Here is a 26137-nt window from a genome sequence, read left to right as displayed (position 1 = left end):
CATTGTTGCTTACGGCCACACCACCCTGAACATGCCCGACCTTGTCTGATCTCGGAAGCCAAGGAGGATTGGTTCTGGTTAGTACTTGGATGGAAGACCTCTTGGGAATACCAGGTGCTTTAAGCTTTTTCTCTTCTCTCTACCACCTGCATGTCTTTTGTTGCAACGTCTGATCACCCTGTGACACATGAGGAAGTTGGTCATCTTCAGCAGCTGCTGCTGCTTTGTTGGCAGACACAAAGTGATCTGAGAGTCTCAGTTTCAGCTGCAGAGAATAATCACATCAGGGAAGAAGATGTGCCCATAACAAGTGAGCCTTTCTCGGAAATTATCTGGTTACATAGAGGAAGTGTATGATTCCAGTACCTATATAATGCACATTTGTCACAGAAATTGTTCCTTACGGCCACACCACCCTGAATATGCCCAACCTCGTGTGATCTCGGAAGCCAAACAGGGTTGAGCCTGCTTAATACTTGGATGGGAGACTGCTTGGGAATACCAGGTGCTGTAAGCTTCTTCTCTTCTCTCTACCACCTGCATGTCTTTTGTTGCAACGTCTGATCACCCTGTGACACATGAGGAAGTTGGTCATCTTCAGCAGCTGCTGCTTCTTTGTTGGCAGACACGAAGTGATCTGAGAGTCTCAGTTTCAGCTGCAGAGAATAATCACATCAGGGAAGAAGATGTGCCCACTACAAGTCAGCCTTTCTCTGCAATTCTCTGGTTACATAGAAGAAGTGTATGATTCCAGTACCTATATAATGCACATTTGTCACAGTTATTGTTGCTTACGGCCGCACCACCCTGAATATGCCCGACCTCGTCTGATCTTGGAAGAAAAGCAGGGTTGGGCCTGGTTAGTACTTGAATGGGAGACCACTTCGGAATACCAGGTGCTGTAAGCTTTTTCTCTTCTCTCTACCACCTGCATGTCTTTTGTTGCAACGTCTGATCACCCTGTGACACATGAGGAAGTTGGTCATCTTCAGCTTCTGCTGCTTTGTTGGCAGACACGAAGTGATCTGAGAGTCTCAGTTTCAGTTGCAGAGAATGATCACATCAGAGAAGATGATTTGCCCGCTACACATCAGCCTTTCTCGGCAATTATCTGGTTGCATAGAGGAACCGTATGATTCAAGTACCTATATAATGCACATTTGTCAGAGACATTGTTGCTTACGGCCACACCACCCTGAATAAGCCCGACCTCGTCTGATCTCGGACGCCAAGCAGGGTTGTACCTGGTTAGTACTTGGATGGGAGACAGCTTGGGAATACCAGGTGCTGTAAGCTTTTTCTCTTCTCTCTACCACCTGCATGTCTTTTGTTGCAACGTCTGATCACCCTGTGACACGTGAAGAAGTTGGTCATCTTCAGCTGCTGCTGCTTTGTTGGAAGACACGAAGTGATCTGAGAATCTCAGTTTCAGCTGAAGAGAATAATCACGTCAGGGAAGAAGATGTGCCCACTACACATCAGCCTTTCTCATCAATTATCTGGTTACATAGAGGAACCGTATGATTCCTGTACTTATATAATGCACATTTGTCACAGACATTGTTACTTACGGCCACACCACCCTGAATTTGCCTGACCTCGTCTGATCTCGGAAGCCAAGCAGTGTTGGGCCTGGTTAGTACTTGGGTGGGAGACCGCTTGGGAATACCAGGTGCTGTAAGCTTTTTCTCTTCTCTCTACCACCTGCATGTGTTTTGTTGCAACGTCTGATCACCCTGTGACACATGAGGAAGTTGGTCATCTTCAGCTGCTGCTGCTTTGTTGGCAGACACGAAGTGATCTGAGAGTCTCAGTTTCAGCTGAAGAGAATGATCACATCAGAGAAGATGATATGCCCACTACACATCAGCCTTTCTCGGCAATTATCTGGTTTCATAGAGGAAGTGTATGATTCCAGTACCTATATAATTCACATTTGTAACAAACATTGTTGCTTACCGCCACACCACCCTGAATAAGCCCCACCTTGTCTTATCCTGGAAGCCAAGCAGGGTTGGGCCTGGTTCGTACTTCAATGGGAGACTGCTTGGGAATACCAGGTGCTGTAAGCTTTTTCTCTTCTCTCTACCACCTGCATGTCTTTTGTTGCAACATCTGATCACCCTGTGACACATGAGGAAGTTTGTCATCTTCAGCTTCTGCTGCTTTGTTGGCAGACACGAAGTGATCTGAGAGTCTCATTTTCAACTGAAGAGAATAATAACGTCAGGGAAGAAGATGTGCCCCCTACACATCAGCCTTTCTCGGCAATTATCTGGTTACATAGAGGAACTGTATGATTCCAGTACCTATATAATGCACATTTGTCACAGACATTGTTGCTTACGGCCACACCACCCTCAATATGCCTGACCTCGTCTGATCTCGGAAGCCAAGCACGGTTGGCCTGGTTAGTACTTGGGTGGGAGACTGCTTGGGAATACCAGGTGCTGTAAGCTTTATCTCTTCTCTGGACCACCTGAATGTCTTTTGTTGCAACGTCTGATCACCCTGTGACACATGAGGAAGTTGGTCATCTTCAGCTTCTGCTGCTTTGTTTGCAGACACGAAGTGATCTGAGAGTCTCAGTTTCAGCTGCAGAGAATAATCACGTCAGGGAAGAAGATGTGCCCACTACACATAAGCCTTTCTCGGCAATTATCTGGTTACATAGAGGAACCGTATGATTCCAGTACCTATATAATGCACATTTGTCACAGACATTGTCGCTTACGGCAACACCACCCTGAACATGCCTGACCTCGTCTGATCTCGGAAGCCAAGCACGGTTGGCCTGGTTAGTACTTGGGTGGGAGACCACTTGGGAATACCAGGTGCTGTAAGCTTTATCTCTTCTCTGGACCACCTGAATGTCTTTTGTTGCAACGTCTGATCACCCTGTGACACATGAGGAAGTTGGTCATCTTCAGCTTCTGCTGCTTTGTTGGCAGACACGAAGTGATCTGAGAGTCTCAGTTTCAGCTGCAGAGAATAATCACGTCAGGGAAGAAGATGTGCCCACTACACATAAGCCTTTCTCTGCAATTATCTGGTTACATAGAGGAACCGTATGATTCCAGTACCTATATAATGCACATTTGTCACAGAGATTGTCGCTTACGGCCACACCACCCTGAATATAATATGCCCGACCTCGTCCGATCTCGGAAGCCAAGCGGGGTTGTGCCTGGTTAGTACTTGGGTGGGAGACTGCTTGGGAATACCAGGTGCTGTAAGCTTTTTCTGTTCTCTCTACCACCTGCATGTCTTTTGTTGCAACGTCTGATCACCCTGTGACACATGAGGAAGTTGGTCATCTTCAGCTGCTGCTGCTTTGTTGGCAGACACAAAGTGATCTGAGAGTCTCAGTTTCAGCTGGAGAGAATAATCACATCAGGGAAGAAGATATGCCCACTACACATCAGCCTTTCTCGGCAATTATCTGGTTACATAGAGGAACTGTATGATTCCAGTACCAATATAATGCACATTTGTCACAGACTTTTTTGCTTACGGCCACACCACCCTCAACATATCCGACCTTGTCCGATCTCGGAAGCCAAGCACGGTTGGGCCTGGTTAGTACTTAGATGGGAGACTGCTTTGGAATACCAGGTGCTGTAAGCTTTTTCTCTTCTCTCTACCACCTGCATGTCTTTTGTTGCAACGTCTGATCACCCTGTGACACATGAGGAAGTTGGTCATCTTCAGCTGCTGCTGCTTTGTTGGCAGACACAAAGTGATCTGAGAGTCTCAGTTTCAGCTGCAGAGAATAATCACATCAGGGAAGAAGATGTGCCCACTACAAGTCAGCCTTTCTCGGCAATTATCTGGTTACATAGAGGAAGTGTATGATTCCAGTACTTATATAAGGCACATTTGTCACATATATTGTTGCTTACAGCCACACCACCCTGAATAAGCACGATCTCGGAAGCCAAGCAGGTTTGGGCCTGGTTAGTACTTGGAAGGTAGACTGCCTGGGAATACCAGGTGCTTTAAGCTTTTTCTCTTCTCTCTACCACCTGCATGTCTTTTGTTGCAACGTCTGATCACCCTGTGACACATGAGGAAGTTGGTCATCTTCAGCTGCTGCTGCTTTGTTGGCAGACACGAAGTGATCTGAGAGTCTCAGTTTCAGCTGCAGAGAATAATCACGTCAGGGAAGAAGATGTGCCCACTACAAGTCAGCTTTTCTCTGCAATTATCTGGTTACATAGAGGAACCGTATGATTCCAGTACCTATATAATGCACATTTGTCACAGACATTGTTGCTTACGGCCACACCACCCTGAACATGCCCGACCTCGTCTTATCTCGGTAGCCAAGGAGGGTTGGGCCTGGTTAGTACTTAAATGGGAGACCGCTTGGGAATACCAGGAGCTGTAAGCTTTTTGTCTTCTCTCGACCACCTGCATGTCTTTTGTTGCAACGTCTGACCACCCTGTGACACATGAGGAAGTTGGTCATCTTCAGCTGCTGCTGCTTTGTTGGCAGACATGAAGTGATCTGAGAGTCTCAGTTTCAGTTGCAGAGAATAATCACATCAGAGAAGATGATTTACCCGCTACACATCAGCCTTTCTCGGCAATTATCTGGTTGCATAGAGGAACCGTATGATTCCAGTACTTATATAAGGCACATTTGTCACATATATTGTTGCTTACAGCCACACCACCCTAAATAAGCACGATCTCGGAAGCCAAGCAGGTTTGGGCCTGGTTAGTACTTGGAAGGTAGACTGCCTGGGAATACCAGGTGCTTTAAGCTTTTTCTCTTCTCTCTACCACCTGCATGTCTTTTGTTGCAACGTCTGATCACCCTGTGACACATGAGGAAGTTGGTCATCTTCAGCTGCTGCTGCTTTGTTGGCAGACACGAAGTGATCTGAGAGTCTCAGTTTCAGCTGCAGAGAATAATCACGTCAGGGAAGAAGATGTGCCCACTACAAGTCAGCTTTTCTCTGCAATTATCTGGTTACATAGAGGAACCGTATGATTCCAGTACCTATATAATGCACATTTGTCACAGACATTGTTGCTTACGGCCACACCACCCTGAACATGCCCGACCTCGTCTTATCTCGGTAGCCAAGGAGGGTTGGGCCTGGTTAGTACTTAAATGGGAGACCGCTTGGGAATACCAGGAGCTGTAAGCTTTTTGTCTTCTCTCGACCACCTGCATGTCTTTTGTTGCAACGTCTGATCCCCCTGTGACACATGAGGAAGTTGGTCATCTTCAGCTGCTGCTGCTTTGTTGGCAGACACGAAGTGATCTGAGAGTCTCAGTTTCAGCTCCAGAGAATAATCACATCAGGGAAGAAGATGTGCCCATAACAAGTCAGCCTTTCTCTGCAATTATCTGGTTACATAGAGGAATTGTATGATTCCAGTACCTATATAATGCACATTTGTCACAGAAATTGTTCCTTACGGCCATACCACCCTGAATAAGCCCGACCTCGTCTGATCTCGGAAGCCATGGAGGGTTGGGCCTGGTTAGTACTTTAATGGGAGACTGCTTGGGAATACCAGGTGCTGTAAGCATTTTCTCTTCTCTCTACAACCTGCATGTCTTTTGTTGCAACGTCTGATCACCCTGTGACACATGAGAAAGTTGGCCATCTTCAGCTGCTGCTGCTTTGTTGGAAGACACGAAGTGATCTGAGAGTCTCAGTTTCAGCTGAAGAGAATAATCACGTCAGGGAAGAAGATGTGCCCACTACACATCAGCCTTTCTCAGCAATTATCTGGTTACATAGAGGAACCGTATGATTCCTGTACTTATATAATGCACATTTGTCAGACACATTGTTGCTTACGGCCACACTACCCTGAACATGCCCGACCTCGTCTGATCTCGGAAGCCAAGCAGTGTTGGGCCTGGTTAGTACTTGGGTGGGAGACCGCTTGGGAATACCAGGTGCTGTAAGCTTTTTCTCTTCTCTCTACCACCTGCATGTGTTTTGTTGCAACGTCTGATCACCCTGTGACACATGAGGAAGTTGGTCATCTTCAGCTGCTGCTGCTTTGTTGGCAGATACGAAGTGATCTGAGAGTCTCAGTTTCAGCTGAAGAGAATGATCACATCAGAGAAGATGATATGCCCACTACACATCAGCCTTTCTCGGCAATTATCTGGTTTCATAGAGGAAGTGTATGATTCCAGTACCTATATAATTCACATTTGTAACAAACATTGTTGCTTACCGCCACACCACCCTGAATAAGCCCCACCTTGTCTTATCCTGGAAGCCAAGCAGGGTTGGGCCTGGTTCGTACTTCAATGGGAGACTGCTTGGGAATACCAGGTGCTGTAAGCTTTTTCTCTTCTCTCTACCACCTGCATGTCTTTTGTTGCAACATCTGATCACCCTGTGACACATGAGGAAGTTTGTCATCTTCAGCTTCTGCTGCTTTGTTGGCAGACACGAAGTGATCTGAGAGTCTAATTTTCAACTGAAGAGAATAATAACGTCAGGGAAGAAGATGTGCCCCCTACACATCAGCCTTTCTCGGCAATTATCTGGTTACATAGAGGAACTGTATGATTCCAGTACCTATATAATGCACATTTGTCACAGACATTGTTGCTTACGGCCACACCACCCTCAATATGCCTGACCTCGTCTGATCTCGGAAGCCAAGCACGGTTGGCCTGGTTAGTACTTGGGTGGGAGACTGCTTGGGAATACCAGGTGCTGTAAGCTTTATCTCTTCTCTGGACCACCTGAATGTCTTTTGTTGCAACGTCTGATCACCCTGTGACACATGAGGAAGTTGGTCATCTTCAGCTTCTGCTGCTTTGTTTGCAGACACGAAGTGATCTGAGAGTCTCAGTTTCAGCTGCAGAGAATAATCACGTCAGGGAAGAAGATGTGCCCACTACACATAAGCCTTTCTCGGCAATTATCTGGTTACATAGAGGAACCGTATGATTCCAGTACCTATATAATGCACTTTTGTCAGACATATTGTTGCTTACGGCCACACCACCCTGAACATACCCGACCTCGTCTGATCTCGGAAGCCAAGCAGGGTTGAACCTGCTTAGTACTTGGATGGGAGACTGCTTGGGAATACCAGGTGCTGTAAGCGTTTTCTCTTCTCTCTACAACCTGAATGTCTTTTGTTGCAACGTCTGATCACCCTGTGACACATGAGGAAGTTGGTCATCTTCAGCTGCTGCTGCTTTGTTGGCTGACACAAAGTGATCTGAGAGTCTCAGTTTCGGTTGCAGAGAATGATCACATCAGAGAAGATGATTTGCCCGCTACACATCAGCCTTTCTCGGCAATTATCTGGTTGCATAGAGGAACCGTATGATTCCAATACCTATATAATGCACATTTGTCAGAGACATTGTTGCTTACGGCCACACCACCTTGAATAAGCCCGACCTCGTCTGATCTCGGAAGCCAAGGAAGGTTGTACCTGGTTAGTACTTGGATGGGAGACAGCTTGGGAATACCAGGTGCTGTAAGCTTTTTCTCTTCTCTCTACCACCTGCATGTCTTTTGTTGCAACGTCTGATCACCCTGTGACACGTGAAGAAGTTGGTCATCTTCAGCTGCTGCTGCTTTGTTGATAGACACGAGGTGATCTGAGAGTCTCAGTTTCAGCTGAAGAGAATAATCACATCAAGGAGGAAGATGAACCCACTACAAGTCAGCCTTTTTCGGCAATTATCTGGTTACACAGAGGAAGTGTATGATTCCAGTACCTATATAATGCACATTTGTCACCGATATTGTTGCTTACGGCCGCACCACCCTGAATATACCTGACCTCGTCTGATCTTGGAAGAAAAGCAGGGTTGGGCCTGGTTAGTACTTGGATGGGAGACCACTTTGGAATACCAGGTGCTGTAAGCTTTTTCTCTTCTTTCTACCACCTGCATGTCTTTTGTTGCAACGTCTGATCACCCTGTGACACATGAGGAAGTTGGTCATCTTCAGCTGCTGCTGCTTTGTTGGCTGACACGAAGTGATCTGAGAGTCTCAGTTTCAGTTGCAGAGAATGATCACATCAGAGAAGATGATATGCCCGCTACACATCAGCCTTTCTCGGCAATTATCTGGTTGCATAGAGGAACAGTATGATTCCAGTACCTATATAATGCACATTTGTCAGAGACATTGTTGCTTACGGCCACACAACCCTGAACATGCCCGACCTAGTCTGATCTCGGAAGCCAAGCACAGTTGGGCCTGGTTTGTACTTGGATGGAAGACCTCTTGGGAATACGAGGTGCTGTAAGCTTTTTCTCTTCTCTGTACCACCTGCATGTCTTTTGTTGCAACGTCTGATCACCCTGTGACACATGAGGAAGTTGGTCATCTTCAGCTTCTGCTGCTTTGTTGGCAGACACAAAGTGATCTGAGAGTCTCAGTTTCAGCTCGAGAGAATAATCACGTCAGGGAAGAAGATGTGCCCACTACTTATCAGCTTTTCTCGGCAATTATCTGGTTACATAGAGGAACTGTATGATTCCAGTACCTATATAATGCACATTTGTCACAGTTATGGTTGCTTACGGCCACACCACCCTGAATATGCCCGACCACGTCTGATCTCGGAAGCCAAGCAGGTTTGGGCCTGGTTAGTACTTGGATGGTAGAATATCTGGGAATACCAGGTGCTGTAAGCTGATTCTCTTCTCTCTACCACCTGCATGTCTTTTGTTGCAACGTCTGATCACCCTGTGACACATGAGGAAGTTGGTCATCTTCAGCTGCTGCTGCTGTGTTGGCAGACACAAAGTGATCTGAGAGTCTCAGTTTCAGCTGCAGAGAATAATCACGTCAGGGCAGAAGATGTGCCCACTACACATCAGCCTTTCTCCGAAATGATCTGGTTGCATAGAGGAACCGTATGATTCCAGTACCTATATAATGCACATTTGTCAGAGACATTGTTGCTTACGGCCACACCACCCTGAACATACCCGACCTCGTCTGATCTCGGAAGCCAAGGAGGGTTGGGCGTGGTTAGTACTTGGATGGAAGACCTCTTGGGAATACCAGGTGCTGTAAGCTTTTTCTCTTCTCTCGACCACCTGCATGTCTTTTGTTGCAACGTCTGATCACCCTGTGACACATGAGGAAGGTGGTCATCTTCAGCTGCTGCTGCTTTGTTGGCAGACACGAAGTGATCTGAGAGTCTCAGTTTCAGCTGCAGAGAATGATCACATGAGGGAAGAAGATTTGCCCACTACAAGTCAGCCTTTCTCGGCAATTATCTGGTTACATAGAGGAACCGTATGATTCCAGTACCTATATAATGCACATTTGTCAGAGACATTGTTGCTTACGGCCACACCACCCTGAATAAGCCCGACCTCGTCTGATCTCGGACGCCAAACAGGGTTGTACCTGGTTAGTACTTGGATGGGAGACAGCTTGGGAACACCAGGTGCTGTAAGCTTTTTCTCTTCTCTCTACCACCTGCATGTCTTTTGTTGCAACGTCTGATCACCCTGTGACACGTGAAGAAGTTGGTCATCTTCAGCTGCTGCTGCTTTGTTGATAGACACGAGGTGATCTGAGAGTCTCATTTTCAGCTGAAGAGAATAATCACATCAAGGAGGAAGATGAACCCACTACAAGTCAGCCTTTTTCGGCAATTATCTGGTTACACAGAGGAAGTGTATGATCCCAGTACCTATATAATGAACACTTGTCACCGATATTGTTGCTTACGGCCGCACCACCCTGAATATGCCTGACCTCGTCTGATCTCGGAAGCCAAGGAGGGTTGGGCCTGGTTAGTACTTTAATGGGAGACTGCTTGGGAATACCAGGTGCTGTAAGCATTTTCTCTTCTCTCTACAACCTGCATGTCTTTTGTTGCAACGTCTGATCACCCTGTGACACATGAGGAAGTTGGCCATCTTCAGCTGCTGCTGCTTTGTTGGAAGACACGAAGTGATCTGAGAGTCTCAGTTTCAACTGAAGAGAATAATCACGTCAGGGAAGAAGATGTGCCGACTACACATCAGCCTTTCTCAGCAATTATCTGGTTACATAGAGGAACCGTATGATTCCTGTACTTATATAATGCACTTTTGTCAGACCCATTGTTGCTTACGGCCACACCACCCTGAACATACCCGACCTCGTCTGATCTTGGAAGCCAAGCAGGGTTGAACCTGCTTAGTACTTGGATGGGAGACTGCTTGGGAATACCAGGTGCTGTAAGCATTTTCTCTTCTCTCTACAACCTGCATGTCTTTTGTTGCAACGTCTGATCACCCTGTGACACATGAGGAAGTTGGTCATCTTCAGCTGCTGCTGCTTTGTTGGCTGACACAAAGTGATCTGAGAGTCTCAGTTTCAGTTGCAGAGAATGATCACATCAGAGAAGAAGATTTGCCCGCTACACATCAGCTTTTCTCGGCCATTATCTGGTTGCATAGAGGAACCGTATGATTCCAGTACCTATATAATGCACATTTGTCAGAGACATTGTTGCTTACGGCCACACCACCCTGAATAAGCCCGACCTCGTCTGATCTCGGACACCAAGAAGGTTGTACCTGGTTAGTACTTGGATGGGAGACAGCTTGGGAATACCAGGTGCTGTAAGCTTTTTCTCTTCTCTCTACCACCTGCATGACTTTTGTTGCAACGTCTGATCACCCTGTGACACGTGAAGAAGTTGGTCATCTTCAGCTGCTGCTGCTTTGTTGATAGACACGAGGTGATCTGAGAGTCTCAGTTTCAGCTGAAGAGAATAATCACATCAAGGAGGAAGGTGAACCAACTACAAGTCAGCCTTTTTCGGCAATTATCTGGTTACACAGAGGAAGTGTATGATTCCAGTACCTATATAATGCACATTTGTCACCGATATTGTTGCTTACGGCCGCACCACCCTGAATATACCTGACCTCATCTGATCTTGGAAGAAAAGCAGGGTTGGGCCTGGTTAGTACTTGGATGGGAGACCACTTCGGAATACCAGGTGCTGTAAGCTTTTTCTCTTCTCTCTACCACCTGCATGTCTTTTGTTGCAACGTCTGATCACCCTGTGACACATGAGGAAGTTGGTCATCTTCAGCTGCTGCTGCTTTGTTGGCTGACACGAAGTGATCTGAGAGCCTCAGTTTCAGTTGCAGAGAATGATCACATCAGAGAAGATGATATGCCCGCTACACATCAGCCTTTCTCGGCAATTATCTGGTTGCATAGAGGAACCGTATGATTCCAGTACCTATATAATGCACATTTGTCAGAGACATTGTTGCTTACGGCCACACAACCCTGAACATGCCCGACCTAGTCTGATCTCGGAAGCCAAGCACAGTTGGGCCTGGTTTGTACTTGGATGGAAGACCTCTTGGGAATACGAGGTACTGTAAGCTTTTTCTCTTCTCTGTACCACCTGCATGTCTTTTGTTGCAACGTCTGATCACCCTGTGACACATGAGGAAGTTGGTCATCTTCAGCTTCTGCTGCTTTGTTGGCAGACACAAAGTGATCTGAGAGTCTCAGTTTCAGCTCGAGAGAATAATCACGTCAGGGAAGAAGATGTGCCCACTACTTATCAGCTTTTCTCGGCAATTATCTGGTTACATAGAGGAACTGTATGATTCCAGTACCTATATAATGCACATTTGTCACAGTTATGGTTGCTTACGGCCACACCACCCTGAATATGCCCGACCACGTCTGATCTCGGAAGCCAAGCAGGTTTGGGCCTGGTTAGTACTTGGATGGTAGACTGTCTGGGAATACCAGGTGCTGTAAGCGTTTTCTCTTCTCTCTACAACCTGCATGTCTTTTGTTGCAACGTCTGATCACCCTGTGACACATGAGGAAGTTGGCCATCTTCAGCTGCTGCTGCTTTGTTGGAAGACACGAAGTGATCTGAGAGTCTCAGTTTCAACTGAAGAGAATAATCACGTCAGGGAAGAAGATGTGCCCACTACACATCAGCCTTTCTCAGCAATTATCTGGTTACATAGAGGAACCGTATGATTCCTGTACTTATATAATGCACTTTTGTCAGACACATTGTTGCTTACGGCCACACCACCCTGAACATACCCGACCTCGTCTGATCTCGGAAGCCAAGCAGGGTTGAACCTGCTTAGTACTTGGATGGGAGACTGCTTGGGAATACCAGGTGCTGTAAGCGTTTTCTCTTCTCTCTACAACCTGAATGTCTTTTGTTGCAACGTCTGATCACCCTGTGACACATGAGGAAGTTGGTCATCTTCAGCTGCTGCTGCTTTGTTGGCTGACACGAAGTGATCTGAGAGTCTCAGTTTCAGTTGCAGAGAATGATCACATCAGAGAAGATGATATGCCCGCTACACATCAGCCTTTCTCGGCAATTATCTGGTTGCATAGAGGAACAGTATGATTCCAGTACCTATATAATGCACATTTGTCAGAGACATTGTTGCTTACGGCCACACAACCCTGAACATGCCCGACCTAGTCTGATCTCGGAAGCCAAGCACAGTTGGGCCTGGTTTGTACTTGGATGGAAGACCTCTTGGGAATACGAGGTGCTGTAAGCTTTTTCTCTTCTCTGTACCACCTGCATGTCTTTTGTTGCAACGTCTGATCACCCTGTGACACATGAGGAAGTTGGTCATCTTCAGCTTCTGCTGCTTTGTTGGCAGACACAAAGTGATCTGAGAGTCTCAGTTTCAGCTCGAGAGAATAATCACGTCAGGGAAGAAGATGTGCCCACTACTTATCAGCTTTTCTCGGCAATTATCTGGTTACATAGAGGAACTGTATGATTCCAGTACCTATATAATGCACATTTGTCACAGTTATGGTTGCTTACGGCCACACCACCCTGAATATGCCCGACCACGTCTGATCTCGGAAGCCAAGCAGGTTTGGGCCTGGTTAGTACTTGGATGGTAGAATATCTGGGAATACCAGGTGCTGTAAGCTGATTCTCTTCTCTCTACCACCTGCATGTCTTTTGTTGCAACGTCTGATCACCCTGTGACACATGAGGAAGTTGGTCATCTTCAGCTGCTGCTGCTGTGTTGGCAGACACAAAGTGATCTGAGAGTCTCAGTTTCAGCTGCAGAGAATAATCACGTCAGGGCAGAAGATGTGCCCACTACACATCAGCCTTTCTCCGAAATGATCTGGTTGCATAGAGGAACCGTATGATTCCAGTACCTATATAATGCACATTTGTCAGAGACATTGTTGCTTACGGCCACACCACCCTGAACATACCCGACCTCGTCTGATCTCGGAAGCCAAGGAGGGTTGGGCGTGGTTAGTACTTGGATGGAAGACCTCTTGGGAATACCAGGTGCTGTAAGCTTTTTCTCTTCTCTCGACCACCTGCATGTCTTTTGTTGCAACGTCTGATCACCCTGTGACACATGAGGAAGGTGGTCATCTTCAGCTGCTGCTGCTTTGTTGGCAGACACGAAGTGATCTGAGAGTCTCAGTTTCAGCTGCAGAGAATGATCACATGAGGGAAGAAGATTTGCCCACTACAAGTCAGCCTTTCTCGGCAATTATCTGGTTACATAGAGGAACCGTATGATTCCAGTACCTATATAATGCACATTTGTCAGAGACATTGTTGCTTACGGCCACACCACCCTGAATAAGCCCGACCTCGTCTGATCTCGGACGCCAAACAGGGTTGTACCTGGTTAGTACTTGGATGGGAGACAGCTTGGGAACACCAGGTGCTGTAAGCTTTTTCTCTTCTCTCTACCACCTGCATGTCTTTTGTTGCAACGTCTGATCACCCTGTGACACGTGAAGAAGTTGGTCATCTTCAGCTGCTGCTGCTTTGTTGATAGACACGAGGTGATCTGAGAGTCTCATTTTCAGCTGAAGAGAATAATCACATCAAGGAGGAAGATGAACCCACTACAAGTCAGCCTTTTTCGGCAATTATCTGGTTACACAGAGGAAGTGTATGATCCCAGTACCTATATAATGAACACTTGTCACCGATATTGTTGCTTACGGCCGCACCACCCTGAATATGCCTGACCTCGTCTGATCTTGGAAGAAAAGCAGGGTTGGGCCTGGTTAGTACTTGGATGGTGGACTATCTGGGAATACCAGGTGCTGTAAGCTGATTCTCTTCTCTCTACCACCTGCATGTCTTTTGTTGCAACGTCTGATCACCCTGTGACACATGAGGAAGTTGGTCATCTTCAGCTGCTGCTGCTTTGTTGGCAGACACAAAGTGATCTGAGAGTCTCAGTTTCAGCTGCAGAGAATAATCACGTCAGGGAAGAAGATGTGCCCACTACACATCAGCCTTTCTCGGAAATGATCTGGTTGCATAGAGGAACCGTATGATTCCAGTACCTATATAATGCACATTTGTCAGAGACATTGTTGCTTACGGCCACACCACCCTGAACATACCCGACCTCGTCTGATCTCGGAAGCCAAGGAGGGTTGGGCCTGGTTAGTACTTTAATGGGAGACTGCTTGGGAATACCAGGTGCTGTAAGCGTTTTCTCTTCTCTCTACAACCTGCATGTCTTTTGTTGCAACGTCTGATCACCCTGTGACACATGAGGAAGTTGGCCATCTTCAGCTGCTGCTGCTTTGTTGGAAGACACGAAGTGATCTGAGAGTCTCAGTTTCAACTGAAGAGAATAATCACGTCAGGGAAGAAGATGTGCCGACTACACATCAGCCTTTCTCAGCAATTATCTGGTTACATAGAGGAACCGTATGATTCCTGTACTTATATAATGCACTTTTGTCAGACCCATTGTTGCTTACGGCCACACCACCCTGAACATACCCGACCTCGTCTGATCTTGGAAGCCAAGCAGGGTTGAACCTGCTTAGTACTTGGATGGGAGACTGCTTGGGAATACCAGGTGCTGTAAGCATTTTCTCTTCTCTCTACAACCTGCATGTCTTTTGTTGCAACGTCTGATCACCCTGTGACACATGAGGAAGTTGGTCATCTTCAGCTGCTGCTGCTTTGTTGGCTGACACAAAGTGATCTGAGAGTCTCAGTTTCAGTTGCAGAGAATGATCACATCAGAGAAGAAGATTTGCCCGCTACACATCAGCTTTTCTCGGCCATTATCTGGTTGCATAGAGGAACCGTATGATTCCAGTACCTATATAATGCACATTTGTCAGAGACATTGTTGCTTACGGCCACACCACCCTGAATAAGCCCGACCTCGTCTGATCTCGGACACCAAGAAGGTTGTACCTGGTTAGTACTTGGATGGGAGACAGCTTGGGAATACCAGGTGCTGTAAGCTTTTTCTCTTCTCTCTACCACCTGCATGACTTTTGTTGCAACGTCTGATCACCCTGTGACACGTGAAGAAGTTGGTCATCTTCAGCTGCTGCTGCTTTGTTGATAGACACGAGGTGATCTGAGAGTCTCAGTTTCAGCTGAAGAGAATAATCACATCAAGGAGGAAGGTGAACCAACTACAAGTCAGCCTTTTTCGGCAATTATCTGGTTACACAGAGGAAGTGTATGATTCCAGTACCTATATAATGCACATTTGTCACCGATATTGTTGCTTACGGCCGCACCACCCTGAATATACCTGACCTCATCTGATCTTGGAAGAAAAGCAGGGTTGGGCCTGGTTAGTACTTGGATGGGAGACCACTTCGGAATACCAGGTGCTGTAAGCTTTTTCTCTTCTCTCTACCACCTGCATGTCTTTTGTTGCAACGTCTGATCACCCTGTGACACATGAGGAAGTTGGTCATCTTCAGCTGCTGCTGCTTTGTTGGCTGACACGAAGTGATCTGAGAGCCTCAGTTTCAGTTGCAGAGAATGATCACATCAGAGAAGATGATATGCCCGCTACACATCAGCCTTTCTCGGCAATTATCTGGTTGCATAGAGGAACCGTATGATTCCAGTACCTATATAATGCACATTTGTCAGAGACATTGTTGCTTACGGCCACACAACCCTGAACATGCCCGACCTAGTCTGATCTCGGAAGCCAAGCACAGTTGGGCCTGGTTTGTACTTAGATGGAAGACCTCTTGGGAATACGAGGTACTGTAAGCTTTTTCTCTTCTCTGTACCACCTGCATGTCTTTTGTTGCAACGTCTGATCACCCTGTGACACATGAGGAAGTTGGTCATCTTCAGCTTCTGCTGCTTTGTTGGCAGACACAAAGTGATCTGAGAGTCTCAGTTTCAGCTCGAGAGAATAATCACGTCAGGGAAGAAGATGTGCCCACTACTTATCAGCTTTTCTCGGCAATTATCTGGTTACATAGAGGAACTGTATGATTCCAGTACCTATATAATGCACATTTGTCACAGTTATGGTTGCTTACGGCCACACCACCCTGAATATGCCCGACCACGTCTGATCTCGGAAGCCAAGCAGGTTTGGGCCTGGTTAGTACTTGGATGGTAGACTGTCTGGGAATACCAGGTGCTGTAAGCGTTTTCTCTTCTCTCTACAACCTGCATGTCTTTTGTTGCAACGTCTGATCACCCTGTGACACATGAGGAAGTTGGCCATCTTCAGCTGCTGCTGCTTTGTTGGAAGACACGAAGTGATCTGAGAGTCTCAGTTTCAACTGAAGAGAATAATCACGTCAGGGAAGAAGATGTGCCCACTACACATCAGCCTTTCTCAGCAATTATCTGGTTACATAGAGGAACCGTATGATTCCTGTACTTATATAATGCACTTTTGTCAGACACATTGTTGCTTACGGCCACACCACCCTGAACATACCCGACCTCGTCTGATCTCGGAAGCCAAGCAGGGTTGAACCTGCTTAGTACTTGGATGGGAGACTGCTTGGGAATACCAGGTGCTGTAAGCGTTTTCTCTTCTCTCTACAACCTGAATGTCTTTTGTTGCAACGTCTGATCACCCTGTGACACATGAGGAAGTTGGTCATCTTCAGCTGCTGCTGCTTTGTTGGCTGACACAAAGTGATCTGAGAGTCTCAGTTTCGGTTGCAGAGAATGATCACATCAGAGAAGATGATTTGCCCGCTACACATCAGCCTTTCTCGGCAATTATCTGGTTGCATAGAGGAACCGTATGATTCCAATACCTATATAATGCACATTTGTCAGAGACATTGTTGCTTACGGCCACACCACCTTGAATAAGCCCGACCTCGTCTGATCTCGGACACCAAGAAGGTTGTACCTGGTTAGTACTTGGATGGGAGACAGCTTGGGAATACCAGGTGCTGTAAGCTTTTTCTCTTCTCTCTACCACCTGCATGTCTTTTGTTGCAACGTCTGATCACCCTGTGACACGTGAAGAAGTTGGTCATCTTCAGCTGCTGCTGCTTTGTTGATAGACACGAGGTGATCTGAGAGTCTCAGTTTCAGCTGAAGAGAATAATCACATCAAGGAGGAAGATGAACCCACTACAAGTCAGCCTTTTTCGGCAATTATCTGGTTACACAGAGGAAGTGTATGATTCCAGTACCTATATAATGCACATTTGTCACCGATATTGTTGCTTACGGCCGCACCACCCTGAATATACCTGACCTCGTCTGATCTTGGAAGAAAAGCAGGGTTGGGCCTGGTTAGTACTTGGATGGGAGACCACTTCGGAATACCAGGTGCTGTAAGCTTTTTCTCTTCTCTCTACCACCTGCATGTCTTTTGTTGCAACGTCTGATCACCCTCTGACACATGAGGAAGTTGGTCATCTTCAGCTGCTGCTGCTTTGTTGGCTGACACGAAGTGATCTGAGAGTCTCAGTTTCAGTTGCAGAGAATGATCACATCAGAGAAGATGATATGCCCGCTACACATCAGCCTTTCTCGGCAATTATCTGGTTGCATAGAGGAACAGTATGATTCCAGTACCTATATAATGCACATTTGTCAGAGACATTGTTGCTTACGGCCACACAACCCTGAACATGCCCGACCTAGTCTGATCTCGGAAGCCAAGCACAGTTGGGCCTGGTTTGTACTTGGATGGAAGACCTCTTGGGAATACGAGGTGCTGTAAGCTTTTTCTCTTCTCTGTACCACCTGCATGTCTTTTGTTGCAACGTCTGATCACCCTGTGACACATGAGGAAGTTGGTCATCTTCAGCTTCTGCTGCTTTGTTGGCAGACACAAAGTGATCTGAGAGTCTCAGTTTCAGCTCGAGAGAATAATCACGTCAGGGAAGAAGATGTGCCCACTACTTATCAGCTTTTCTCGGCAATTATCTGGTTACATAGAGGAACTGTATGATTCCAGTACCTATATAATGCACATTTGTCACAGTTATGGTTGCTTACGGCCACACCACCCTGAATATGCCCGACCACGTCTGATCTCGGAAGCCAAGCAGGTTTGGGCCTGGTTAGTACTTGGATGGTAGAATATCTGGGAATACCAGGTGCTGTAAGCTTTTTCTCTTCTCTCTACCACCTGCATGTCTTTTGTTGCAACGTCTGATCACCCTGTGACACATGAGGAAGTTGGTCATCTTCAGCTGCTGCTGCTGTGTTGGCAGACACAAAGTGATCTGAGAGTCTCAGTTTCAGCTGCAGAGAATAATCACGTCAGGGCAGAAGATGTGCCCACTACACATCAGCCTTTCTCCGAAATGATCTGGTTGCATAGAGGAACCGTATGATTCCAGTACCTATATAATGCACATTTGTCAGAGACATTGTTGCTTACGGCCACACCACCCTGAACATACCCGACCTCGTCTGATCTCGGAAGCCAAGGAGGGTTGGGCGTGGTTAGTACTTGGATGGAAGACCTCTTGGGAATACCAGGTGCTGTAAGCTTTTTCTCTTCTCTCGACCACCTGCATGTCTTTTGTTGCAACGTCTGATCACCCTGTGACACATGAGGAAGGTGGTCATCTTCAGCTGCTGCTGCTTTGTTGGCAGACACGAAGTGATCTGAGAGTCTCAGTTTCAGCTGCAGAGAATGATCACATGAGGGAAGAAGATTTGCCCACTACAAGTCAGCCTTTCTCGGCAATTATCTGGTTACATAGAGGAACCGTATGATTCCAGTACCTATATAATGCACATTTGTCAGAGACATTGTTGCTTACGGCCACACCACCCTGAATAAGCCCGACCTCGTCTGATCTCGGACGCCAAACAGGGTTGTACCTGGTTAGTACTTGGATGGGAGACAGCTTGGGAACACCAGGTGCTGTAAGCTTTTTCTCTTCTCTCTACCACCTGCATGTCTTTTGTTGCAACGTCTGATCACCCTGTGACACGTGAAGAAGTTGGTCATCTTCAGCTGCTGCTGCTTTGTTGATAGACACGAGGTGATCTGAGAGTCTCATTTTCAGCTGAAGAGAATAATCACATCAAGGAGGAAGATGAACCCACTACAAGTCAGCCTTTTTCGGCAATTATCTGGTTACACAGAGGAAGTGTATGATCCCAGTACCTATATAATGAACACTTGTCACCGATATTGTTGCTTACGGCCGCACCACCCTGAATATGCCTGACCTCGTCTGATCTTGGAAGAAAAGCTGGGTTGGGCCTGGTTAGTACTTGGATGGTGGACTATCTGGGAATACCAGGTGCTGTAAGCTGATTCTCTTCTCTCTACCACCTGCATGTCTTTTGTTGCAACGTCTGATCACCCTGTGACACATGAGGAAGTTGGTCATCTTCAGCTGCTGCTGCTTTGTTGGCAGACACAAAGTGATCTGAGAGTCTCAGTTTCAGCTGCAGAGAATAATCACGTCAGGGAAGAAGATGTGCCCACTACACATCAGCCTTTCTCGGAAATGATCTGGTTGCATAGAGGAACCGTATGATTCCAGTACCTATATAATGCACATTTGTCAGAGACATTGTTGCTTACGGCCACACAACCCTGAACATGCCCGACCTAGTCTGATCTCGGAAGCCAAGCACAGTTGGGCCTGGTTTGTACTTGGATGGAAGACCTCTTGGGAATACGAGGTGCTGTAAGCTTTTTCTCTTCTCTGTACCACCTGCATGTCTTTTGTTGCAACGTCTGATCACCCTGTGACACATGAGGAAGTTGGTCATCTTCAGCTTCTGCTGCTTTGTTGGCAGACACAAAGTGATCTGAGAGTCTCAGTTTCAGCTCGAGAGAATAATCACGTCAGGGAAGAAGATGTGCCCACTACTTATCAGCTTTTCTCGGCAATTATCTGGTTACATAGAGGAACTGTATGATTCCAGTACCTATATAATGCACATTTGTCACAGTTATGGTTGCTTACGGCCACACCACCCTGAATATGCCCGACCACGTCTGATCTCGGAAGCCAAGCAGGTTTGGGCCTGGTTAGTACTTGGATGGTAGACTGTCTGGGAATACCAGGTGCTGTAAGCGTTTTCTCTTCTCTCTACAACCTGCATGTCTTTTGTTGCAACGTCTGATCACCCTCTGACACATGAGGAAGTTGGTCATCTTCAGCTGCTGCTGCTTTGTTGGCTGACACAAAGTGATCTGAGAGTCTCAGTTTCAGTTGCAGAGAATGATCACATCAGAGAAGATGATTTGCCCGCTACACATCAGCCTTTCTCGGCCATTATCTGGTTGCATAGAGGAACCGTATGATTCCAGTACCTATATAATGCACATTTGTCAGAGACATTGTTGCTTACGGCCACACCACCCTGAATAAGCCCGACCTCGTCTGATCTCGGACACCAAGAAGGTTGTACCTGGTTAGTACTTGGATGGGAGACAGCTTGGGAATACCAGGTGCTGTAAGCTTTTTCTCTTCTCTCTACCACCTGCATGACTTTTGTTGCAACGTCTGATCACCCTGTGACACGTGAAGAAGTTGGTCATCTTCAGCTGCTGCTGCTTTGTTGATAGACACGAGGTGATCTGAGAGTCTCATTTTCAGCTGAAGAGAATAATCACATCAAGGAGGAAGATGAACCCACTACAAGTCAGCCTTTTTCGGCAATTATCTGGTTACACAGAGGAAGTGTATGATCCCAGTACCTATATAATGAACACTTGTCACCGATATTGTTGCTTACGGCCGCACCACCCTGAATATGCCTGACCTCGTCTGATCTTGGAAGAAAAGCAGGGTTGGGCCTGGTTAGTACTTGGATGGTGGACTATCTGGGAATACCAGGTGCTGTAAGCTGATTCTCTTCTCTCTACCACCTGCATGTCTTTTGTTGCAACGTCTGATCACCCTGTGACACATGAGGAAGTTGGTCATCTTCAGCTGCTGCTGCTTTGTTGGCAGACACAAAGTGATCTGAGAGTCTCAGTTTCAGCTGCAGAGAATAATCACGTCAGGGAAGAAGATGTGCCCACTACAAGTCAGCCTTTCTCGGCAATTATCTGGTTACATAGAGGAAGTGTATGATTCCAGTACTTATATAAGGCACATTTGTCACATATATTGTTGCTTACAGCCACACCACCCTGAATAAGCACGATCTCGGAAGCCAAGCAGGTTTGGGCCTGGTTAGTACTTGGAAGGTAGACTGCCTGGGAATACCAGGTGCTTTAAGCTTTTTCTCTTCTCTCTACCACCTGCATGTCTTTTGTTGCAACGTCTGATCACCCTGTGACACATGAGGAAGTTGGTCATCTTCAGCTGCTGCTGCTTTGTTGGCAGACACGAAGTGATCTGAGAGTCTCAGTTTCAGCTGCAGAGAATAATCACGTCAGGGAAGAAGATGTGCCCACTACAAGTCAGCTTTTCTCTGCAATTATCTGGTTACATAGAGGAACCGTATGATTCCAGTACCTATATAATGCACATTTGTCACAGACATTGTTGCTTACGGCCACACCACCCTGAACATGCCCGACCTCGTCTTATCTCGGTAGCCAAGGAGGGTTGGGCCTGGTTAGTACTTAAATGGGAGACCGCTTGGGAATACCAGGAGCTGTAAGCTTTTTGTCTTCTCTCGACCACCTGCATGTCTTTTGTTGCAACGTCTGACCACCCTGTGACACATGAGGAAGTTGGTCATCTTCAGCTGCTGCTGCTTTGTTGGCAGACATGAAGTGATCTGAGAGTCTCAGTTTCAGTTGCAGAGAATAATCACATCAGAGAAGATGATTTACCCGCTACACATCAGCCTTTCTCGGCAATTATCTGGTTGCATAGAGGAACCGTATGATTCCAGTACTTATATAAGGCACATTTGTCACATATATTGTTGCTTACAGCCACACCACCCTGAATAAGCACGATCTCGGAAGCCAAGCAGGTTTGGGCCTGGTTAGTACTTGGAAGGTAGACTGCCTGGGAATACCAGGTGCTTTAAGCTTTTTCTCTTCTCTCTACCACCTGCATGTCTTTTGTTGCAACGTCTGATCACCCTGTGACACATGAGGAAGTTGGTCATCTTCAGCTGCTGCTGCTTTGTTGGCAGACACGAAGTGATCTGAGAGTCTCAGTTTCAGCTGCAGAGAATAATCACGTCAGGGAAGAAGATGTGCCCACTACAAGTCAGCTTTTCTCTGCAATTATCTGGTTACATAGAGGAACCGTATGATTCCAGTACCTATATAATGCACATTTGTCACAGACATTGTTGCTTACGGCCACACCACCCTGAACATGCCCGACCTCGTCTTATCTCGGTAGCCAAGGAGGGTTGGGCCTGGTTAGTACTTAAATGGGAGACCGCTTGGGAATACCAGGAGCTGTAAGCTTTTTGTCTTCTCTCGACCACCTGCATGTCTTTTGTTGCAACGTCTGATCCCCCTGTGACACATGAGGAAGTTGGTCATCTTCAGCTGCTGCTGCTTTGTTGGCAGACACGAAGTGATCTGAGAGTCTCAGTTTCAGCTCCAGAGAATAATCACATCAGGGAAGAAGATGTGCCCATAACAAGTCAGCCTTTCTCTGCAATTATCTGGTTACATAGAGGAATTGTATGATTCCAGTACCTATATAATGCACATTTGTCACAGAAATTGTTCCTTACGGCCATACCACCCTGAATAAGCCCGACCTCGTCTGATCTCGGAAGCCATGGAGGGTTGGGCCTGGTTAGTACTTTAATGGGAGACTGCTTGGGAATACCAGGTGCTGTAAGCATTTTCTCTTCTCTCTACAACCTGCATGTCTTTTGTTGCAACGTCTGATCACCCTGTGACACATGAGAAAGTTGGCCATCTTCAGCTGCTGCTGCTTTGTTGGAAGACACGAAGTGATCTGAGAGTCTCAGTTTCAGCTGAAGAGAATAATCACGTCAGGGAAGAAGATGTGCCCACTACACATCAGCCTTTCTCAGCAATTATCTGGTTACATAGAGGAACCGTATGATTCCTGTACTTATATAATGCACATTTGTCAGACACATTGTTGCTTACGGCCACACTACCCTGAACATGCCCGACCTCGTCTGATCTCGGAAGCCAAGCAGTGTTGGGCCTGGTTAGTACTTGGGTGGGAGACCGCTTGGGAATACCAGGTGCTGTAAGCTTTTTCTCTTCTCTCTACCACCTGCATGTGTTTTGTTGCAACGTCTGATCACCCTGTGACACATGAGGAAGTTGGTCATCTTCAGCTGCTGCTGCTTTGTTGGCAGACACGAAGTGATCTGAGAGTCTCAGTTTCAGCTGCAGAGAATAATCACGTCAGGGAAGAAGATGTGCCCACTACAAGTCAGCTTTTCTCTGCAATTATCTGGTTACATAGAGGAACCGTATGATTCCAGTACCTATATAATGCACATTTGTCACAGACATTGTTGCTTACGGCCACACCACCCTGAACATGCCCGACCTCGTCTTATCTCGGTAGCCAAGGAGGGTTGGGCCTGGTTAGTACTTAAATGGGAGACCGCTTGGGAATACCAGGAGCTGTAAGCTTTTTGTCTTCTCTCGACCACCTGCATGTCTTTTGTTGCAACGTCTGATCCCCCTGTGACACATGAGGAAGTTGGTCATCTTCAGCTGCTGCTGCTTTGTTGGCAGACACGAAGTGATCTGAGAGTCTCAGTTTCAGCTCCAGAGAATAATCACATCAGGGAAGAAGATGTGCCCATAACAAGTCAGCCTTTCTCTGCAATTATCTGGTTACATAGAGGAATTGTATGATTCCAGTACCTATATAATGCACATTTGTCACAGAAATTGTTCCTTACGGCCATACCACCCTGAATAAGCCCGACCTCGTCTGATCTCGGAAGCCATGGAGGGTTGGGCCTGGTTAGTACTTTAATGGGAGACTGCTTGGGAATACCAGGTGCTGTAAGCATTTTCTCTTCTCTCTACAACCTGCATGTCTTTTGTTGCAACGTCTGATCACCCTGTGACACATGAGAAAGTTGGCCATCTTCAGCTGCTGCTGCTTTGTTGGAAGACACGAAGTGATCTGAGAGTCTCAGTTTCAGCTGAAGAGAATAATCACGTCAGGGAAGAAGATGTGCCCACTACACATCAGCCTTTCTCAGCAATTATCTGGTTACATAGAGGAACCGTATGATTCCTGTACTTATATAATGCACATTTGTCAGACACATTGTTGCTTACGGCCACACTACCCTGAACATGCCCGACCTCGTCTGATCTCGGAAGCCAAGCAGTGTTGGGCCTGGTTAGTAGTTGGGTGGGAGACCGCTTGGGAATACCAGGTGCTGTAAGCTTTTTCTCTTCTCTCTACCACCTGCATGTGTTTTGTTGCAACGTCTGATCACCCTGTGACACATGAGGAAGTTGGTCATCTTCAGCTGCTGCTGCTTTGTTGGCAGATACGAAGTGATCTGAGAGTCTCAGTTTCAGCTGAAGAGAATGATCACATCAGAGAAGATGATATGCCCACTACACATCAGCCTTTCTCGGCAATTATCTGGTTTCATAGAGGAAGTGTATGATTCCAGTACCTATATAATTCACATTTGTAACAAACATTGTTGCTTACCGCCACACCACCCTGAATAAGCCCCACCTTGTCTTATCCTGGAAGCCAAGCAGGGTTGGGCCTGGTTCGTACTTCAATGGGAGACTGCTTGGGAATACCAGGTGCTGTAAGCTTTTTCTCTTCTCTCTACCACCTGCATGTCTTTTGTTGCAACATCTGATCACCCTGTGACACATGAGGAAGTTTGTCATCTTCAGCTTCTGCTGCTTTGTTGGCAGACACGAAGTGATCTGAGAGTCTAATTTTCAACTGAAGAGAATAATAACGTCAGGGAAGAAGATGTGCCCCCTACACATCAGCCTTTCTCGGCAATTATCTGGTTACATAGAGGAACTGTATGATTCCAGTACCTATATAATGCACATTTGTCACAGACATTGTTGCTTACGGCCACACCACCCTCAATATGCCTGACCTCGTCTGATCTCGGAAGCCAAGCACGGTTGGCCTGGTTAGTACTTGGGTGGGAGACTGCTTGGGAATACCAGGTGCTGTAAGCTTTATCTCTTCTCTGGACCACCTGAATGTCTTTTGTTGCAACGTCTGATCACCCTGTGACACATGAGGAAGTTGGTCATCTTCAGCTTCTGCTGCTTTGTTTGCAGACACGAAGTGATCTGAGAGTCTCAGTTTCAGCTGCAGAGAATAATCACGTCAGGGAAGAAGATGTGCCCACTACACATAAGCCTTTCTCGGCAATTATCTGGTTACATAGAGGAACCGTATGATTCCAGTACCTATATAATGCACTTTTGTCAGACACATTGTTGCTTACGGCCACACCACCCTGAACATACCCGACCTCGTCTGATCTCGGAAGCCAAGCAGGGTTGAACCTGCTTAGTACTTGGATGGGAGACTGCTTGGGAATACCAGGTGCTGTAAGCGTTTTCTCTTCTCTCTACAACCTGAATGTCTTTTGTTGCAACGTCTGATCACCCTGTGACACATGAGGAAGTTGGTCATCTTCAGCTGCTGCTGCTTTGTTGGCTGACACAAAGTGATCTGAGAGTCTCAGTTTCGGTTGCAGAGAATGATCACATCAGAGAAGATGATTTGCCCGCTACACATCAGCCTTTCTCGGCAATTATCTGGTTGCATAGAGGAACCGTATGATTCCAATACCTATATAATGCACATTTGTCAGAGACATTGTTGCTTACGGCCACACCACCTTGAATAAGCCCGACCTCGTCTGATCTCGGACACCAAGAAGGTTGTACCTGGTTAGTACTTGGATGGGAGACAGCTTGGGAATACCAGGTGCTGTAAGCTTTTTCTCTTCTCTCTACCACCTGCATGTCTTTTGTTGCAACGTCTGATCACCC

The 26137-nt window shown here is 46.7% G+C and overlaps 2 non-coding genes and 56 pseudogenes across 2 annotated transcripts; all 58 read left to right on the top strand.

Annotated features, from left to right (window-relative positions):
* The first annotated feature begins 7 nt into the window (after nucleotides 1-7).
* LOC140296601 (5S ribosomal RNA) lies at nucleotides 8-126 on the top strand (annotated as a pseudogene).
* Nucleotides 127-398: 272 nt separating this feature from the next.
* LOC140296789 (5S ribosomal RNA) lies at nucleotides 399-517 on the top strand (annotated as a pseudogene).
* Nucleotides 518-789: 272 nt separating this feature from the next.
* Nucleotides 790-908, top strand: LOC140299575 (5S ribosomal RNA; annotated as a pseudogene).
* A 269-nt stretch (nucleotides 909-1177) lies between these two features.
* LOC140290563 (5S ribosomal RNA) lies at nucleotides 1178-1296 on the top strand (annotated as a pseudogene).
* A 269-nt stretch (nucleotides 1297-1565) lies between these two features.
* On the top strand, nucleotides 1566-1684 carry LOC140301420 (5S ribosomal RNA; annotated as a pseudogene).
* Nucleotides 1685-2341: 657 nt separating this feature from the next.
* Nucleotides 2342-2459, top strand: LOC140293451 (5S ribosomal RNA; annotated as a pseudogene).
* A 269-nt stretch (nucleotides 2460-2728) lies between these two features.
* Nucleotides 2729-2846, top strand: LOC140287083 (5S ribosomal RNA; annotated as a pseudogene).
* A 269-nt stretch (nucleotides 2847-3115) lies between these two features.
* Nucleotides 3116-3239, top strand: LOC140271115 (5S ribosomal RNA; annotated as a pseudogene).
* A 269-nt stretch (nucleotides 3240-3508) lies between these two features.
* Nucleotides 3509-3627, top strand: LOC140291015 (5S ribosomal RNA; annotated as a pseudogene).
* Nucleotides 3628-4274: 647 nt separating this feature from the next.
* LOC140291268 (5S ribosomal RNA) lies at nucleotides 4275-4393 on the top strand (annotated as a pseudogene).
* Nucleotides 4394-5040: 647 nt separating this feature from the next.
* LOC140291266 (5S ribosomal RNA) lies at nucleotides 5041-5159 on the top strand (annotated as a pseudogene).
* A 269-nt stretch (nucleotides 5160-5428) lies between these two features.
* LOC140291021 (5S ribosomal RNA) lies at nucleotides 5429-5547 on the top strand (annotated as a pseudogene).
* A 269-nt stretch (nucleotides 5548-5816) lies between these two features.
* LOC140298323 (5S ribosomal RNA) lies at nucleotides 5817-5935 on the top strand. The gene has a single exon (XR_011913982.1). It is a non-coding gene; the product is annotated as a 5S ribosomal RNA (ribosomal RNA).
* A 657-nt stretch (nucleotides 5936-6592) lies between these two features.
* On the top strand, nucleotides 6593-6710 carry LOC140293450 (5S ribosomal RNA; annotated as a pseudogene).
* A 269-nt stretch (nucleotides 6711-6979) lies between these two features.
* On the top strand, nucleotides 6980-7098 carry LOC140313516 (5S ribosomal RNA; annotated as a pseudogene).
* A 269-nt stretch (nucleotides 7099-7367) lies between these two features.
* On the top strand, nucleotides 7368-7486 carry LOC140292751 (5S ribosomal RNA; annotated as a pseudogene).
* Nucleotides 7487-7755: 269 nt separating this feature from the next.
* LOC140300188 (5S ribosomal RNA) lies at nucleotides 7756-7874 on the top strand (annotated as a pseudogene).
* A 269-nt stretch (nucleotides 7875-8143) lies between these two features.
* On the top strand, nucleotides 8144-8262 carry LOC140296514 (5S ribosomal RNA; annotated as a pseudogene).
* A 269-nt stretch (nucleotides 8263-8531) lies between these two features.
* Nucleotides 8532-8650, top strand: LOC140285944 (5S ribosomal RNA; annotated as a pseudogene).
* A 269-nt stretch (nucleotides 8651-8919) lies between these two features.
* On the top strand, nucleotides 8920-9038 carry LOC140300505 (5S ribosomal RNA; annotated as a pseudogene).
* Nucleotides 9039-9307: 269 nt separating this feature from the next.
* On the top strand, nucleotides 9308-9426 carry LOC140292598 (5S ribosomal RNA; annotated as a pseudogene).
* Nucleotides 9427-9695: 269 nt separating this feature from the next.
* Nucleotides 9696-9814, top strand: LOC140281406 (5S ribosomal RNA; annotated as a pseudogene).
* Nucleotides 9815-10083: 269 nt separating this feature from the next.
* On the top strand, nucleotides 10084-10202 carry LOC140280010 (5S ribosomal RNA; annotated as a pseudogene).
* A 656-nt stretch (nucleotides 10203-10858) lies between these two features.
* LOC140299557 (5S ribosomal RNA) lies at nucleotides 10859-10977 on the top strand (annotated as a pseudogene).
* A 269-nt stretch (nucleotides 10978-11246) lies between these two features.
* LOC140297147 (5S ribosomal RNA) lies at nucleotides 11247-11365 on the top strand (annotated as a pseudogene).
* A 269-nt stretch (nucleotides 11366-11634) lies between these two features.
* On the top strand, nucleotides 11635-11753 carry LOC140311272 (5S ribosomal RNA; annotated as a pseudogene).
* Nucleotides 11754-12022: 269 nt separating this feature from the next.
* LOC140313513 (5S ribosomal RNA) lies at nucleotides 12023-12141 on the top strand (annotated as a pseudogene).
* A 269-nt stretch (nucleotides 12142-12410) lies between these two features.
* On the top strand, nucleotides 12411-12529 carry LOC140296513 (5S ribosomal RNA; annotated as a pseudogene).
* A 269-nt stretch (nucleotides 12530-12798) lies between these two features.
* On the top strand, nucleotides 12799-12917 carry LOC140285933 (5S ribosomal RNA; annotated as a pseudogene).
* A 269-nt stretch (nucleotides 12918-13186) lies between these two features.
* Nucleotides 13187-13305, top strand: LOC140300503 (5S ribosomal RNA; annotated as a pseudogene).
* Nucleotides 13306-13574: 269 nt separating this feature from the next.
* LOC140292597 (5S ribosomal RNA) lies at nucleotides 13575-13693 on the top strand (annotated as a pseudogene).
* Nucleotides 13694-13962: 269 nt separating this feature from the next.
* On the top strand, nucleotides 13963-14081 carry LOC140278945 (5S ribosomal RNA; annotated as a pseudogene).
* Nucleotides 14082-14350: 269 nt separating this feature from the next.
* On the top strand, nucleotides 14351-14469 carry LOC140300092 (5S ribosomal RNA; annotated as a pseudogene).
* Nucleotides 14470-14738: 269 nt separating this feature from the next.
* LOC140280004 (5S ribosomal RNA) lies at nucleotides 14739-14857 on the top strand (annotated as a pseudogene).
* Nucleotides 14858-15513: 656 nt separating this feature from the next.
* LOC140299556 (5S ribosomal RNA) lies at nucleotides 15514-15632 on the top strand (annotated as a pseudogene).
* Nucleotides 15633-15901: 269 nt separating this feature from the next.
* Nucleotides 15902-16020, top strand: LOC140297244 (5S ribosomal RNA; annotated as a pseudogene).
* A 269-nt stretch (nucleotides 16021-16289) lies between these two features.
* Nucleotides 16290-16408, top strand: LOC140311264 (5S ribosomal RNA; annotated as a pseudogene).
* A 269-nt stretch (nucleotides 16409-16677) lies between these two features.
* Nucleotides 16678-16796, top strand: LOC140313506 (5S ribosomal RNA; annotated as a pseudogene).
* Nucleotides 16797-17065: 269 nt separating this feature from the next.
* On the top strand, nucleotides 17066-17183 carry LOC140297000 (5S ribosomal RNA; annotated as a pseudogene).
* A 269-nt stretch (nucleotides 17184-17452) lies between these two features.
* Nucleotides 17453-17571, top strand: LOC140300377 (5S ribosomal RNA; annotated as a pseudogene).
* A 269-nt stretch (nucleotides 17572-17840) lies between these two features.
* On the top strand, nucleotides 17841-17959 carry LOC140296512 (5S ribosomal RNA; annotated as a pseudogene).
* A 269-nt stretch (nucleotides 17960-18228) lies between these two features.
* On the top strand, nucleotides 18229-18347 carry LOC140285922 (5S ribosomal RNA; annotated as a pseudogene).
* Nucleotides 18348-18616: 269 nt separating this feature from the next.
* LOC140300502 (5S ribosomal RNA) lies at nucleotides 18617-18735 on the top strand (annotated as a pseudogene).
* A 269-nt stretch (nucleotides 18736-19004) lies between these two features.
* Nucleotides 19005-19123, top strand: LOC140292596 (5S ribosomal RNA; annotated as a pseudogene).
* A 269-nt stretch (nucleotides 19124-19392) lies between these two features.
* On the top strand, nucleotides 19393-19511 carry LOC140290820 (5S ribosomal RNA; annotated as a pseudogene).
* A 269-nt stretch (nucleotides 19512-19780) lies between these two features.
* Nucleotides 19781-19899, top strand: LOC140296511 (5S ribosomal RNA; annotated as a pseudogene).
* Nucleotides 19900-20168: 269 nt separating this feature from the next.
* Nucleotides 20169-20287, top strand: LOC140311258 (5S ribosomal RNA; annotated as a pseudogene).
* Nucleotides 20288-20943: 656 nt separating this feature from the next.
* Nucleotides 20944-21062, top strand: LOC140278939 (5S ribosomal RNA; annotated as a pseudogene).
* A 647-nt stretch (nucleotides 21063-21709) lies between these two features.
* On the top strand, nucleotides 21710-21828 carry LOC140291265 (5S ribosomal RNA; annotated as a pseudogene).
* A 647-nt stretch (nucleotides 21829-22475) lies between these two features.
* Nucleotides 22476-22594, top strand: LOC140291264 (5S ribosomal RNA; annotated as a pseudogene).
* A 269-nt stretch (nucleotides 22595-22863) lies between these two features.
* On the top strand, nucleotides 22864-22982 carry LOC140291020 (5S ribosomal RNA; annotated as a pseudogene).
* Nucleotides 22983-23251: 269 nt separating this feature from the next.
* Nucleotides 23252-23370, top strand: LOC140298322 (5S ribosomal RNA). The gene has a single exon (XR_011913981.1). It is a non-coding gene; the product is annotated as a 5S ribosomal RNA (ribosomal RNA).
* Nucleotides 23371-23639: 269 nt separating this feature from the next.
* On the top strand, nucleotides 23640-23758 carry LOC140291262 (5S ribosomal RNA; annotated as a pseudogene).
* Nucleotides 23759-24027: 269 nt separating this feature from the next.
* LOC140291019 (5S ribosomal RNA) lies at nucleotides 24028-24146 on the top strand (annotated as a pseudogene).
* Nucleotides 24147-24415: 269 nt separating this feature from the next.
* On the top strand, nucleotides 24416-24534 carry LOC140300317 (5S ribosomal RNA; annotated as a pseudogene).
* Nucleotides 24535-25191: 657 nt separating this feature from the next.
* LOC140293448 (5S ribosomal RNA) lies at nucleotides 25192-25309 on the top strand (annotated as a pseudogene).
* Nucleotides 25310-25578: 269 nt separating this feature from the next.
* On the top strand, nucleotides 25579-25697 carry LOC140313500 (5S ribosomal RNA; annotated as a pseudogene).
* A 269-nt stretch (nucleotides 25698-25966) lies between these two features.
* On the top strand, nucleotides 25967-26084 carry LOC140296999 (5S ribosomal RNA; annotated as a pseudogene).
* The last annotated feature ends 53 nt before the right edge of the window (nucleotides 26085-26137 follow it).

Source organism: Leuresthes tenuis, unplaced genomic scaffold (assembly GCF_036924035.1).
Source record: "Leuresthes tenuis unplaced genomic scaffold, fLeuTen1.0.hap1 SCAF_1, whole genome shotgun sequence".
NCBI classification, from domain to species: domain Eukaryota; kingdom Metazoa; phylum Chordata; class Actinopteri; order Atheriniformes; family Atherinopsidae; genus Leuresthes; species Leuresthes tenuis.
This window is presented reverse-complemented; position numbering and strand designations above follow the sequence as displayed.